The following is a 15,177-nucleotide window of genomic DNA, read 5'->3' as shown; positions in this document are numbered from 1 at the left end:
TCTTTGCAGAAAAGGGCAACTAGATGCTTGCCTGGATGGTCTCTCAGAGGTGACAGCAAGTTGTTTGTGCAGAGCTTTACCGTCCAGGCTAGGATGAAGAAAGGCATAGACAAAACTCCAAGCCTAGTCATCAAAAGAAGAACCTACCCCTCTGTTAGCAGTATGTACACCAAAGCTATGCTGACTGAGAAGCGGACACTGAACCTAAGCAGTAAGAGGATACAAAACCATCGTCTGATCAAAGAACAAGCTCTGCTAGCAGTAGCTGATGAGTTCCCGTTTTCTGTGGCGGTATGCCACAGAGGTATCAGAGAAAGTGATTTTCTATGTGAAAGTGTAGAGATGTTTAAATATATACAGCTAAAATAAATGTTAACAAACAGCTAAACAGAGTCCTGTTCCACATATCGACAAAGTTTTTTCTAAAGGAGAGACTGAATACAAACTCTCTCTGTGCAATTCTCTTCAACCCTAATGTCAAGCATACATTTAAAAACAAAAGAAAAAAAGAGAGAAGAGAAGGCCTGTGAGACACAAAAAGGAAGAAGATATTCTGCCCAAAGAGGTTGTCCTCTCCTGTAGGACTTACTGAGTTATGGCCAGATTTTCAGAATCTTAGGGCAATGGCAGCTGCTGGGAGTGGAGCACTTTTGAAAATCTGGCCACTGGTGACCAATTGCCCCAAAGGACATTTTACCACCTATGCTGCTGCAATTGATGCAGTTTCCATCACCAGGCTGCTTGCCAGCATCACAAAGACTATCGGGTAGTCTGAGCCTATCCTTGATACATCCATCCTTCATCTCAATTAACCTTAGCTCTCCTCCACATCAGCTAATTAACCTTAGCTTTCCTCCACATCAACAGCCTCCTAATCTTCCTCATTAGCAACTCACAGACTTTTATAGCAGCAACCTCACCTACCGTCAGGAACAAAGGAGTAGTCACAAGCAGCCTTTGTGACATATTACTAAAACAGTAACATCACGTACCCTTTGGGCAAACTGCTTCCCAACCTGCGCTCTCACACATGCCTCACTATCCTTAGTAACCTCTTCCTCCAGATTAAATTTGCCAGATTAGACATGAAAACTCTTTGGGGGTATCCAGACAGAACTACCTGACTGAGAGATCCCCAGTGATGAGGAACACATGCCTCTTTTCCTGAGCCTGGCTCCTCGCCTGCTACAGCCCCATGGGAGTGATGCCTCTTTTTGAAACCTGTCTTTCTGTTTGGTATGTATAATTACCTTTGCCATAGCAGTTGCTGCTGCTATAGGAGCACATTGTGCATGGAATTACTTAGTGCCTCAAAGAAAAAGGGTCTCTGATCTTTCCTGAGGTACAACATTCCAATTATGGAGGCAAAACTCTGAAGCTTAATCGCACACATGAGGTTTAATTGTAATGTCAGATCAAAATATAATCAATTTCTTGGCTATAGAGCTAGGGACGGAGTTAATTTAGGAGTTCAGGTCTCATTCTAATCAAATGAAATCCATTCACTTCCAAGGCTGTGTAGTCAAGGGCAAATTGGTCAAGGCAGCAGCTCAGTTTATGAGTAAGGCCTCCTTCCCTTAAAAAAATAAAATGCCAGCGGCCTGGTTTTCAGAGCACCTTCAGCTTCCCTCCATTTCAATTGGAGTCATGAGTGCCCAGAATTTCCAATTATCAGGCCTTCAGCCTGTAATAACGGCAGTGGCACAAAAGAACAGGTTTCTCAGAGCGTGCTTGTCCTTAAATCATAAAATATTATAACGATGAGGAGAAATAAAATAATGTCAGGCAGAAGAATGCAGTCAGTGCAGTGGCTGTGTAAATCAGACCATGAAACAAGGCAGTAACTATGAGGTATGCTGGCCTCTCTAATCCTTCTCAGATTAATCCTAATCACAGTTCCTTCTTGTTTAAAAATAAATACATCAATAAATCAAAATTAATGTGAAATTTATGGATCCTCAGAAACTTGATCATCAATTCCAGGCATGCTCTTCATAATAAGTACCAAGCTGTATTCTTATTTTGATTGTTTAAAAAAAAATAAAAATAAAAATTGGGGGAGGCCAATGCTTTTCTAACTAGTCAACAGACTGCAACTTTCCTGCATCTGTTCAACTCAGAGAAAGAGTAAAAATAATTCCTCTCAATCCAAATGGGGCAACTCAACTCAATTAGAAGACCAGAGCCAATATGTCTTAAACCATGCTAATCCCAACTAACCAGACTCAAAATTCAGAACTGCATCATAAAGAGGTACCTCAAAATTTCCATAGACATCCAGATGGTAGAAAAAATTCCATGCTGAACTTCAGTAACACTTTTGTTTGTCTGGAAAACGACTCTTCCATGAAACTTGATAATTTTACATTCTTGAATCAATTATTATTATTATTATTGTAGTGTCTAAAAGCTCCAACCAAAATCACAGCCCATTTTACTAAATGCTGTATAAGTGCATAATAAAAGAGAATCCATACTCCAAAGAGCTTTAAACCTAAATGGACAAGACAGACAACGGATGAGAGAAAGGCAACATTATTATCCCCACTGCACAGATCGAGAACTGAGGCACAGAGAGATTATGTGAGCTGGTCAGTCACAGAACAGGGTGTTTGCAGCAGAAGCAGAAACTCTACCCATATCTTGAATCCCCGGCTGAATGTTTTCACCACAAGGCCATCTTTTCTCTCTGAGGAGTGGTCAAATTTAGAGAGTGGTCAATATTACTATGTAATATTGTGCACAGCTCTAAGTGGCAAGTTAAAACTGAGGTTCACTGTCAGACCAATTTGGGAAACATTGTATGGAGCCTACTTGTAATATTCCTGACGTTAGGCACAGCACTATCAAACATATTTCCATTTGCAGGAACTAGCCAAATTTATTACTAAATAAAAACACACAAACATAAGGCTACAGCTCAGGGACTTAAATCATCATGGTTACTTATCCTTGTTGAATGTTAATATTATGCCTTATAATAATGTTTGTCTGAGACCTCCTTTGAAAGACAAATCAGAAGAAATATCTGGTCTGTATAAATCAGGCTGAGAATTTGCTAATTCTCCTTTCCTAGCAAAATTCTTATACCTACTTCTCTGAACTGGAGCTTTGTGTGCCACCTAATGGGATTCAAGTAATCCTTCAAACTTTTAGTTCCTCTCTGAGCATGACTTCAGGAAAGGAAGTGAAGCTAATTTACTGATCAGAAATGGCACCTGACAAAACATAGCTAATTTCTGGAAGGCAATATTTTAATGCATGCTTTTTTCAGAGATTTACCCAAGTACATGTTGGCTATTCTAAGAGACTTTTAGGCTCCCCAGATTACTCATATTTTAAATAGATTTGTTATGTTACCTTTTGTTTCCCCTCTCTGGGAAGAAAATAACAGGAAAAATGAAAAAAAAACAAACTTGTCCCTCGCCTCCCTTCCCCTCCCTATTTCTGGAACCCCTTTTCTCATCAGAGAAAGAAACAAAATCATGGCAGGGTTCTTCCTCATGGCACTAAGAACAGGTTGATCTCTGCATGTTCACATCAGCTTAAACTTGGAACGACAGTGTGTACAGTATGTTCTGATTAGTGACTGACATGGAGACCAATACAGATTTAAATTTCAAAGTGGGTACAGATTACAAGAAGTTCTCCATTCAAGACAGTTCCTGTAAAGGATGAATGAGCCAGTCCAACTGGCTGGAGTGTCAGCTTTTCACAACTCACAAGCGTGAATCTAAGGCTGCTAGTTGAGCAGAAGGTGATATGCTATTGCACTGATATATGTAAGTTATATGGTTACCAATTCAACATACAGGTTTTGGGAAAAAAAAATCTGACCGAACCTCTTCCCCTCTCTTCAAAAAATTCCCAGTAGTCCTCCCCCTTGAAAAAACAAACCACCAGAAGTTTTTAATTATTATTGTTTTTAGCAATACTGGAAAAGTAATAGAAAGAAAAACAAAGAAAGAAGCTGGCACTGACAGAGCAGCAGAGCCTAATGCTAGGGCACTGGATTCACACTCAGAAGACTTAGGTTCTATTCCTGGTGCTGCTGCTGGCCTGTTGATGGACTGTGGGCAAGTCACTCACCCTCCACACCCCCATGCCTCAGCTTCTCCATTGTAAAATGGGGATAATGATAGTTACCTCCTCTGTAAAGTACTTTTGAGATCTACAAATGAAAAATTCTATATAAAAGCTAGATATTAATATTACTACTACTACATCATGAAAAATGAGCTTTAAAAATGAGAAACATATAGGCCATTACTTTCAAAATCAGCTCATGATTTTGGGTGCCCAATTTGGGACATCTTTATGGGGCCTGTTTTCCAGAAGGCAGTTGTTAGCACTTTCAAAAGGGGCCAAATTATCTGAAAGATCTTAGCAACCACACTTTGAGACAGCTCAAGTAGGAAAGCCCAAAACTGCTACTTACTTATGAAAATTTTGACCATATTGTACGTACTATAGTCTAAATAAGTAAGAGAGTCCATCTTCTAGCGGAGCTATAAAAATCAACAAGACCAAAGACAATGAATAACCATGAAGCATACAGTATTCCTTTAGTGTAATAAGTAGTAGAGTAGAGTGAAAGTTGCAGGGTGGGGGGGAAGGTCCATGAATATTTGTTAAAAATTAAACACTATTGCACTTCAGTTGTGCTCCTACACCTTCTGTGCTTGATTTCTGTGAAAATTTCAGTGGTAGATTTACTTCACCACAAACATTTGCCATAAACTAATCTTAAATTTACACATTCAGCACACAGCATGGGAATAGATGTCTCAAAACCACTTACAAAGTCCTTGTACAGAGACAATTAAGCAAGCTAGAGAAGGAGTTGACTTCACTCGTAACAGCTAGGACCACATTCACACCCCATTGCTATTGTAAATGTAGGGAGGGTGAGAATTAAATATAAATTCTGCATAAAAGCAATAAATTGTTCATGTCTAATTTTACTAGGAATTTGTGACAGTCTGTATCCCTATGTTCACCTCTTTTACAGGACCATGATACATTTTGTACAAAGTATGCCTTGTGAGGTATCATTTGAAAATTCGTAATTTTCTAATTATTGTTGTCCTGGTAAAATAAGTGTGGCAATATTACATGTAAAGTTATAAGATTCCTCTGTATGGTATTACTAAGACATGTTCCAAGTCTGGGGGAGCAGCCATAAACCAGTGCATCGACAACACTTAAAGAACAAAGGAAGCAGCATTGGACTGGAGGAGGGATCCTAACTGAAAGAGATTCAGCCAGTAAGCCTGCTGAAACATGTGATGAGAGACACTTAGCTTTGAATTCACTCTAGCTTGTTAACTTGGCATTAGTTGTGTTTTACTTTTATTTTCTTGTAACCAATTCTGACTTTTGTGCCTCATCACTTAATCTACATTTTGTAGTTAACAAACTTGTTTTATGGTTTTTATCTAGACAGTTTGTTTGGATTGAAGTGTTTGTGAAGCTCCATTTGCGACAACAGGATTTGTGCATATCATTTTGTATTAATACAATGACAGACTTTATTTGAGCTTGTAAAGGAGAGAGCTGGGCAGTACAAAATGCACATTTCTGGGGGAAAGTCTGGGACTGGGAATTTGTTGGTGTTGTTCAACAATGTAATTTACGAGTGGTTGGTTACAGCATTCGTACAATATAACTGGAAGGCTGTGTGAGAGCAGACCAGGAGTGGTAGCTCTCACAGCAAAGTAGCGTAAAAGGCACACCAGGCTGAAGAACTGAGGGAACACAGCTGTTCATCAGTCCAGACTGTACCCTCGGTAATGTCACAGTACTTTAGACAAAATATGTGAGAGCCAAAAAGGAAAAGGTTGAAAAATGTCATACTCCAATTTAACTGCAACCTCTCCCTGCACAGCTAGCCCCCTGAAAGATTCAAAGCCAGAGAACTTCTTCAAGCTCTTCTCTTGATGTTAAGGATTATAAAGTCACTGTATAAGGAATGGAAAATAAAACAACGTGATTAATCACATGTAAAAACTCAACTTGGATGGCAATATGCACAATCAGTCCACAAAATAAAACCTGAAGATTTTATTGAGTAAATCTGGGTAATGAATAAATTTGATAAAACTGCTATATGATTGCAGATATTCCAAGAGCAGAGGAAGAGAGGCTAAATTAATCAAATAAATGATTCACTCAACCACATAAATAGGATCACTTGACATTAATGTTATCTCACTTAAACGGGGAGAGAGAGATATCTTTTATAACAAATCATTCTCTGCTCATTCCAAAGAACTCATTAGGTTTATCAGAAAAATACATTGAACTTTCCTCCAAGATATTGAAATGATTGAAGAGCTAGATAATTTGTTTAAGGAAAGTCTCAACAAATCAATTAATACTTAACTCTTATAATGTGTTTTTCATCCATAGATCTCAAAATGTTTATAGAGGAGATAAGTATCATTATCCCCATGTTACAGATTTGTACAGTGGTTAGAAAATGACGAGGACCTAGAGAATCTAGTCCAACTGTACCTACCACGATACTGCCTCATCTTGGGTATGACATTTAACCTCTTTCAGGGCTTGTCTTCATGGTGAGATAATGTGCTTTAGAGGGGTGTGACTTCTAAAGGGTACTAATGTGCTGCTCATTAATTGGTCTGTGTAAATTACTTTAATGTAGTGTTGTCTAAAATGGCATTATGTTAACGTGCACTAGGGAACCTTTACTGTGCATTAGCATGGTCTTCATGGATCAATTAATGTGCAACACGTTAGTGTGCTTTAGAAATCATACTCCATATAGCACATTACTCCAAATGTAGCCAACTCCTTACTGTCTTCTCCTAGTTTCCCAATTAATAAAATGGAGATAATATTTTAACTGCACAAGGGTGTTGTGAGGCTTAATTGATGTTTGTCAAGTGCTGCAAGATCCACGGGTGAGAGTTGTAGTGTGGGCAACATATACAACATACACTCCGCATGGTTTTCTAAATAATATTTTCCAATAATAAAAGACAACATGAAGAGCAACTAAGTCTCATTAGTTCTCTCAAGAGAAGGGGGAGTATTGTAGCTTTTGCTTCTCCTTGAAGATGAGATATATCAAAAATAACTACTGCCATGACCATTTTTACTCACAATATTGAAAATTCTCTCAATAGACACAGAATGTAAGAAGAAGTGTGCCTAATACTGCAGAAATATTGCCATTTGTCACGATAACTACACTGCTGCTCCCCACAGTCTACAAGCAGTAATTCTGAAGTAAATCTTTTGGTACATTTCTACCAGAGGATAGGAAAACAATGTAATTTAAGACAAGGAAAGGTCATTGTGACAGGGCTACAAGAGCAATGCAATCATGAAGTTGTAACATTGCTGCCAATTGAGTAATTTTCTTTCCATTGGAACAATACTGCTTAGAAGACTCAAGGACTATTAGAACAGAAGCTACTGAACCTTTTCTTAGAAACGTACAGCATAATATAACAACACTTCAGCCGCAAAACACGGAGCATAAAATATTATAGACAAATCAGCTGCTTTTGTTAAGTCCAAGTCAAGAAATAATTTGCTGAGGTTTTTTCCTGTGTGGTACAAAGCAAAAAAGGATAAGATTGCTCAAGGAACTAGCTTCCAGCGCTGCAGACCTGGGGACAAGCTGATGTAAGAAGATACCATTCCATTGGTGAAAGCGGAGATGCACTGTTTTAAATCAGCAATGAATCTGGCCCATTGTCACACTTTGCATCTAAGAATTTGAAACAATCAGGGTTCAGACACCACCAGGGGAGAACAGAACACCACCCCAAACAAGTAGTGAAACCAACTTATTGCTATTATGTCATTGTACTATAAAAATATATCGAGTATGATCCTTTTTGAAAGCTTGTAATATTCTGAATTTGATGATCATTATGAGAGATGTATATAGCCCGTGGTTATGAATTTATATATTCCAGCATGTAGAAAACTGTTCTCAGCAGGGCAGTGAGCAGTCAAGCAGGTGGCAGGGGTAGGGGGCACCTCCCAAGCCAGGTGTTTACACAAAATCAGGTTCAAATAACTATCCATTGTCCAGCCCAGGAAAAGACGATGATGGACCATTACAGACAACTGGGAAGACATTGAGACAACTGAAATGGAAAAGAACATCTGGGCTGTCAAGTCAAGAGAGAATTTCCCCATTCTGAATAACCATGAGTCACCATGGACTAAGGGTAAACAACAGAGGGTGGCCCAAAAGCAGGCTTGTAACTGATGATTTTTTTATTCAGAACTCAGAGCCCAGAGTTGGGGCAAAAGGCTGTCCATGAATGCTGGATCCCTCCCATAGCTACGAGGTATGATGGGAAACTATTTTAAGGCAGTAGGTAACTAACCATAATTATTTTCTGTGTAACTTGTATACAGTTGCTTTCCCTGACAGTTTCATCTATGATCTGAGTTTTTTCTATTAAATAAGTTTTTTGTTTATTTTCACCCCAAGAAGGTCTTTGTGTGCAAGCCATGTAAAACATGTAAGCTGGTATCTGGGGGGCTGGTTTCATGCCTTCGGAGATTAATGATCTAGAGGAGAATGGCCTGGGTGTCTGATAATTAACAACTTGGGGAGGACATGTCTAGGGAGACTCAGGACTGAAAGGCAGTTGGTGTCACCCTGCAAAGAGTAACTCGGCTGGCGAGAGACAGGGTGAGTCCTTGAGCTTGTGGACAGGCTAAGTGGTGTCAGAGATCTGAACAAAAGCTCCACCGCACAATGGCCCACAGGGTAACAGGGCAGGCAGTGACAGAACCCTTTATTAGTCTGGGTGGACCCCCAAAAAACACCAAAAAAGTATGAAAGTCAATTGATTCTAGTCTCCATTTCTCATCAAAAAAGCACTGCACTCCTGGCTATCACTGTAAGTCCCTGCCCAAAAGAGGCTTAGAACCAGATTAGCTAGGAGATTAGTACACAGATCTGCGTGCAGAAGCTTGTGCCAGCTTGCACTACGGTTGGCTTAAGACAGTGCTAGTGGTCACTCATTTCTATTAGCACCAAAGTTACCTACACACCTATTTTGGAAATGGTTAAACAGAAGACACTCCATGCGATAAACTGAGCCTTCTTTCCAACAGTATACATAATATTTGCACCACAATCTGTACCAAAATTACTCAGAAAAACCTGGGGTACAATGGATGTCCAACTACTAGTTTGCGTTGGCTAAAAAATGTTTAACTGTACTAGAATGGGTCTAAAATAACTAGCATGCAGCAAAATGGTAAACTCACATTCCTCCCCAAACATTTCAGACAGACATTTATTTGAACCAATGGTATTTCTGATTAGAGGAGTTACAGAGAAAATGAAGGGACAGTATATGTCCCTTCCAGCATGTAGCCCTTCTGCAGGTGTAAACATCACCTTCATTTTGTCTGGGTTAGGATTCAATTTCATCCAGTCAATGGAAAACAAAGATGCTGTGCACCCTCATTTTGTCATACGTGAGACACTGAGCTGTGTGTTGTCTGTATCATGACACCATATTCCAAATCACCTCACTAGCTTTCCCAAACAGTTTAACATGCACCTTGAGGATGGGTGGTGGCAAACTAGAACCCTGCCCCCGAAGGATTTAAGACAGGTGAGTTATCGTTCAAAATCTCCCTCTCTGATAGCTCAGAAAGAAACCATCACAAGAGTAAGCCCATCTACCCCACCAAAATGAAGGTGACAGGACCAGCAAAGGTCAAAATCCAGTCAACATAACCTTGTGATCAACAGTATCAAGACTGCTGATAGACTTAAAACAATTAGCACTGACATCTGTCATATCTGTGTTACTAGGAGATCAAAGGATGAAATCCCTGCAGACTCCCTGCTTTCCCAGGTCCAAAACAGAACTGAAAGAAATCAAAGGAACCAGATGAATCCATAAGATTAAGCTTGCTTGGTAAGAAGAACTCACTTTACAGAGATCAGTAAATGTTGAGAACTAGCTGAATCAATCATATTTGCAATGGAATTGAAAACTGAAAGTTCTAGTTCAAAATTGCAGGCAGCAAAGAGAAATCCTAAGAGCAAAGAAATTAAGATCACTGAGAATACTAAAACCTCACATTTGATCAGAAAAATCAAACTGATGACACACAGAACCAATGTCATGTTGATAAGGGCTTCCCCTTACCTTCAGAAGAAACATTTATAGTTTTGTTCGTGATGAAATAAGAGGTGCTGGAAACAAATAATGCTGTATGTGCCTCTGTATTGTGTCACGATACACCATAGAGATCAACCAGGAAAGTACTCAGTACCCCTCTCAATCCCCACAGCACTCCTGGAATGAAAAACACTTATAAATAACAAATGCAGTTTTAAAATCCAATGTGGGAAACCAAGTTTTGTTTTCAGGGATGAGGGAGTACTTCATTCAGATTAGTCACACTCTTCCATGAAATGGAGAGACTTTTAAGAGTCTGGAAATAAGAATGACAACTAAGGAGTTGCTTTGTCCTGTCAAGTTGAAAGTCTGTCGTGAAGAACGTTAAAACCTACAAATAACTTCTGTCCTAACATAATTTACAGTACCCCTGAATAAAAACATGGAATGACCACAACCAATAAGTGGAAGAAACCACCTGAGGAGTTCGATTTGCTCTTTTTCCCTTTGCAAAAAGTTACTGGCTTGGAGCAAAGTGTTTGTGTGACACTTAGTCCCCTGTGCCAGTTCCTCAGCTGGTGTAAATTGGTGCAGCTTAACTGAAGTCAATAATTATGCAGATTTACACCTGCTCAGAATATGGCCCCATGTCTTTATACTGCAATTCTTGTTTGCAATTACCCTGGCTGTGAAGAGCTCTGTGTGAGCTCGAAAGCTTGTCTCTCCAACCAGCAGAAGTTGGTCCAATAGAAGATATTACCTCACTCACCTTGTGTCCCTAATATCCAAGGACTAGCATGGCTCCACACTGAATACAATGATGAAAAAATTATTGTCAGACATACTCTCTGCCATGGGCCGCAGGTATAATAGGCTGGGGAGGCTGTTTCCAGATGCCTGGGCTATGGTAGCCCCGTCTGCACTCCGCCTCTTACCATCCCTGCTCCGCCCCTTTCCCAAGGTCCCCACCATCCACCTCTGCGTGGTGAGTTCCTCCTCTCCTCTACTCCACCCCCCTCCTTCGCGAGATCCCCACCGCCCATGTCCCTCCTCTCCTCATCCCCTGCCCCGAGACCCTTCCCCACACCTGCCACTCACTGTATCCCTCCTCACACCCCAACCCCTGCAGGGGATGGGGGTGGAGGAGAGGAGGGACACAGTGAGTGGCAGGAGGGGAGGCTGAGCAGGGGCGGGGCCTGGGGCAGAGTGGAAGTGGAGTGTGGGCGGAGCCATGGGTGGAAGAGACGGGACAGGGAGCTAGCCTCCTCCAGGGGAAACTGCCTGCCAACCATGCTCTCTGCAGAAATGCGGATATTGGGAGGTGGGGGCAGGGTCTGACTATTAATGTACAAGGTAACTTGACAAGTTTTGTACACTTAAGCAGAAGGAGATTAAAAGTTAGGATGACCAACATTTCAGGAAAAAGATTGGCTGGATGAGTTCTGGTGGTGACTTTGTCACTAGGCTACTTTGCAATGGATTTTAGAGGGAGACTGAAGGACTGATGACAACAATGCCCAAATTAGGGTTAAAGTATAAATATGGATTAAGGTGGGGATGGGTTGTATTTATTTTGATAGCACCTGTGTGCCTGCAAATCAGGAACATTCCTTGTTTTCGAGACATGTCCCACTGTCAGTTTTACAAATTATAGTTTTCTTTCTACAGTTTGTGTGAACCTCATTTTTGTGTCTTTTGTTCTTTTCATAACATACATAATATGAAGGAATTGCCATGGGGTCCACCTAGCTATGTTTAACAAGCACATACAACATGCAAGGCCTAGCTAATACAGAAACACTGCTACTCTTGGCAGGATTCTAGTGGCTAATAGAGGGCTTAAAAATTATTTAAGGGGATACTATTCAGTTCCCACAAACTGCACCCATGGACTGGCCACCTGAAATTGCTGCTTGCCAGAATAGGGGGCAGAATTGACAAAGGGCTGACTGATCATGCATACACCAAGGAAATCTCCTTAACAGATTTATCACATGTTGATACCCTACCCTCTTGCTAGCAACCTCTCCTCTTTCCACATCCTTTAAGGGAACAAGCCCTCTACCAGATGTAGAGACAAATCCACTGAATGACTGTGAAAGTGAGGGAAGCAAGTGGGTGTTACGAGCTTTCATAAAGAGTTGCACAAAGGAAGCCATTTTCAGTAAACCATCACCACCTTTCAAGTCCTACAAAATCCATCAACACTGCTATCTATTTTTAAGTGCTATCTGCTAGCGCATTTTCTATTTACTATTTATATATAAACAGACACAGAGCACTCTTGTAAGACTGGGAGTGGGTGGACTGCATGAACAAGAACAGTAAGCAGTGGGTAACCTTTTTCTTTCTCACCTTCCTTGTAAACCTTCTTGATGGACACCAAAGCTGTCCCCTACGTGCCCCCAACACCACCTCATCCCAGGATAGGAGTGCTGATTTTTCACTTTGAAAATCTGATCACCCTAGATAGCACCAGCCTGCTGCTTCTCCTTTTGAAGGCACTCTTATTGAAAAGCTTATCTAGTTATGTGTAATTACCGATTTTCTTTCTGATTACATTATTTAGATTCCACCACAGGTCACAGACCATGACTCTCCAAAGTTCTTCTGTAAGACACTTCACCATGAAGATATTCTGATTACCATTTCAAATCATGTTTTGACCCCAGAGACAGGGACAGTAATGAATTCTGCAGTAAATAGGCTGGCTAAGACGCCATCTGTGGGTGAACCCTAAAGGAACCTGTAGATACCAGCACCAACAAGAATTGCTCTCGCAAATGCTGCACAGAATTAGATGGGAATTCTGCAGAGATGTTTAAGTGTAGTTAACCAATACCTTCCACCCTCTATCCAAAGTCCCAGCTAAAATGAACACACTAAAAAAAAAGACAGTGTAAAAACAGAAAAGGTCATTGCATAAAATAACCAGTGAAAACAACAAACTGATAACAAAAAAGTCATTTTACAAGCGAGCAACTGCAGGAGAATCACAAGCAGGAAAAACAAATGAGCAGATGGAGAAGGAATGAAACAAGCCATCAAGCCAGGAAGGAGAAGAACACAAGGTACATCCTTTCCCTAAAATTATTCAGTCACCTCTCTAAAACAGTTACAGTGAATTAGATACAAACTCTCCTACTACATGGAACCCACAGCCATAAATCCTCCATATTGCTACAGTACTGGTGTTGGCATGTCCCTCGATTAAGCCATGTGATAGGCCAGCAGGGGTAAGGCCCCCAGTCTGGGGATGATAACAACGTGTCTGCTTAGAGTTGGCCAGAGAAGCTCCACAAATGTATGGGAACAGCTGGGGAGGACACATGGCCAGAACATATTGGAGATGATTCAGTATAAACCTAAAGTAGCTCCCACCAGAAAGGCTCCTAGGGTAGTTTAAAGCTGCCCAAGCACAGATGCCCTCATTGGATTGAATCACCCTCCATTTAGTGTCAAAGTATCAACAGGATAGTAGAATGTGAAGTAGAGAAAAGAAAATTAATATTACTAGAGTGCTAACATAACTATAATGTTTAGTTTGGGGAAATCTCCAATCAGTCTCATCCTAAAGCATATGTGGATTCCCAACGTCTAATGTCAAATATGGTTCCGAGCTGTGCTTAAATAACAGTGCTTGCTCAACAAGCAGAAAATCTGCTTCCACTCACTACACCATACCTCTCTGAAAATGTGTGTAGTACCATTGCCAGATAATAGACACTCCGCTCGAGAGCAAAATTTAGCAGCATCTTCATTTTTCTTTTCCTCCTTCTTACCCTTCACCACAAGAAGTGTTACCTTGAAAATGCCTTTTTTCTAAATGGATTCCCCCCCCGTATACTCTTGTTAAGGAAAACCTCTTGTGACTGATTAGATGTTGGAATGACATGGGCAGATAATTTGTAAGATTCCCCATTCGGCTGTCAACAGACTAAAAAGTCTACCCTGGAGTACGTTCCAGGGCCACTGCGAGGCTAACTTATGAGATGATGACCTTTGTGAACTAGTGATTAGGCTGGAAGGTCAAACCTTACATTTGCTTGTGAACCCTGCCAGAATTAGAACCCATGTCTCCCGGACATGAAAAGCCCTAATCCAGAGTCCACAACTGCCTCTCAGTTATAATTTGCTCAGTATACTTTAGAAAATTATAAAAGCCTAAACTGAATTTTGCCACAAATTGTCTTAATTTGTAGATCGCATTTTTAGTTACAAGCCAGACTGGCAGAACAAAATACACACTGCTAAAGCAGACATGTGAACATATATCTGATTTAAAATGTCTACTCACAAAGCAGGAGAATGGTGATGGAGTAGAGATCAAACCTCCTGCATAATATTTCCAAAAGGCATATTTAGTTCACAAACTCCTTTGCCAGTGTCTTTAACTTCATTCATTAGAGCAAACTCAGCCTCTTGATACCTTGCTGCCTGTGGATGTGTGGGATCGGTAAAGCTACTGTAGTCAAAGTTGATACTATAGAAACGTTTAATTAGGCTGCAATATTCCTCTACTTCATTGTATTCCCCTTTATAGGTTACAACATTAAAGCAACATTTCAATCATTTTACTGCAACAATTTAAACAAAAATTATATTTTAATCTGAGAAATATATATCTATTGCTTCAGAAGCATTTTAGAGAGAGCGCAAGCATTTCTAAATGAGTCCTGTTTCATATACTGGTGAATATTAGCGTATGTAATTCATTACAATTGCAGAAGCATTTTGCTTGTATGGAAGCTGAGTGAATCATCTAGTTCCATTGTTCACAGTCTCTGGAGCACAGGTCTCTCTCCTAGTGGTGAGAAGAATTAAACATCTTGGAGAACAATCCAGTGAATGTTTGGGAAGTTGGGAGAGGAGAGTGAAAAGAGAATTCCAGAGAATGAAAGAACTGGAGAACCACAGATCTGGTTCATGTCTTTGCAACGCAGCAGGATCAATTTCATTATTCTAAAGTCATTCCTAACATACAGGTGACTAGTCTATCCTACAATAACTACAGTTATGGCATTTCTACAATATCCCATCA

General features: G+C 40.4%; 1 protein-coding gene across 2 annotated transcripts in view; it reads right to left on the bottom strand.

Annotated features, from left to right (window-relative positions):
• The window catches only part of ELMO1 (engulfment and cell motility 1), a 417,191-nt gene that overhangs the window by 134,200 nt on the left and 267,814 nt on the right, over positions 1-15,177 (bottom strand). The gene's annotated exons all lie outside the window — the stretch shown is intronic.

Source organism: Eretmochelys imbricata, chromosome 2, assembly GCF_965152235.1.
Source record: "Eretmochelys imbricata isolate rEreImb1 chromosome 2, rEreImb1.hap1, whole genome shotgun sequence".
Taxonomy (NCBI): domain Eukaryota; kingdom Metazoa; phylum Chordata; order Testudines; family Cheloniidae; genus Eretmochelys; species Eretmochelys imbricata.
This window is presented reverse-complemented; position numbering and strand designations above follow the sequence as displayed.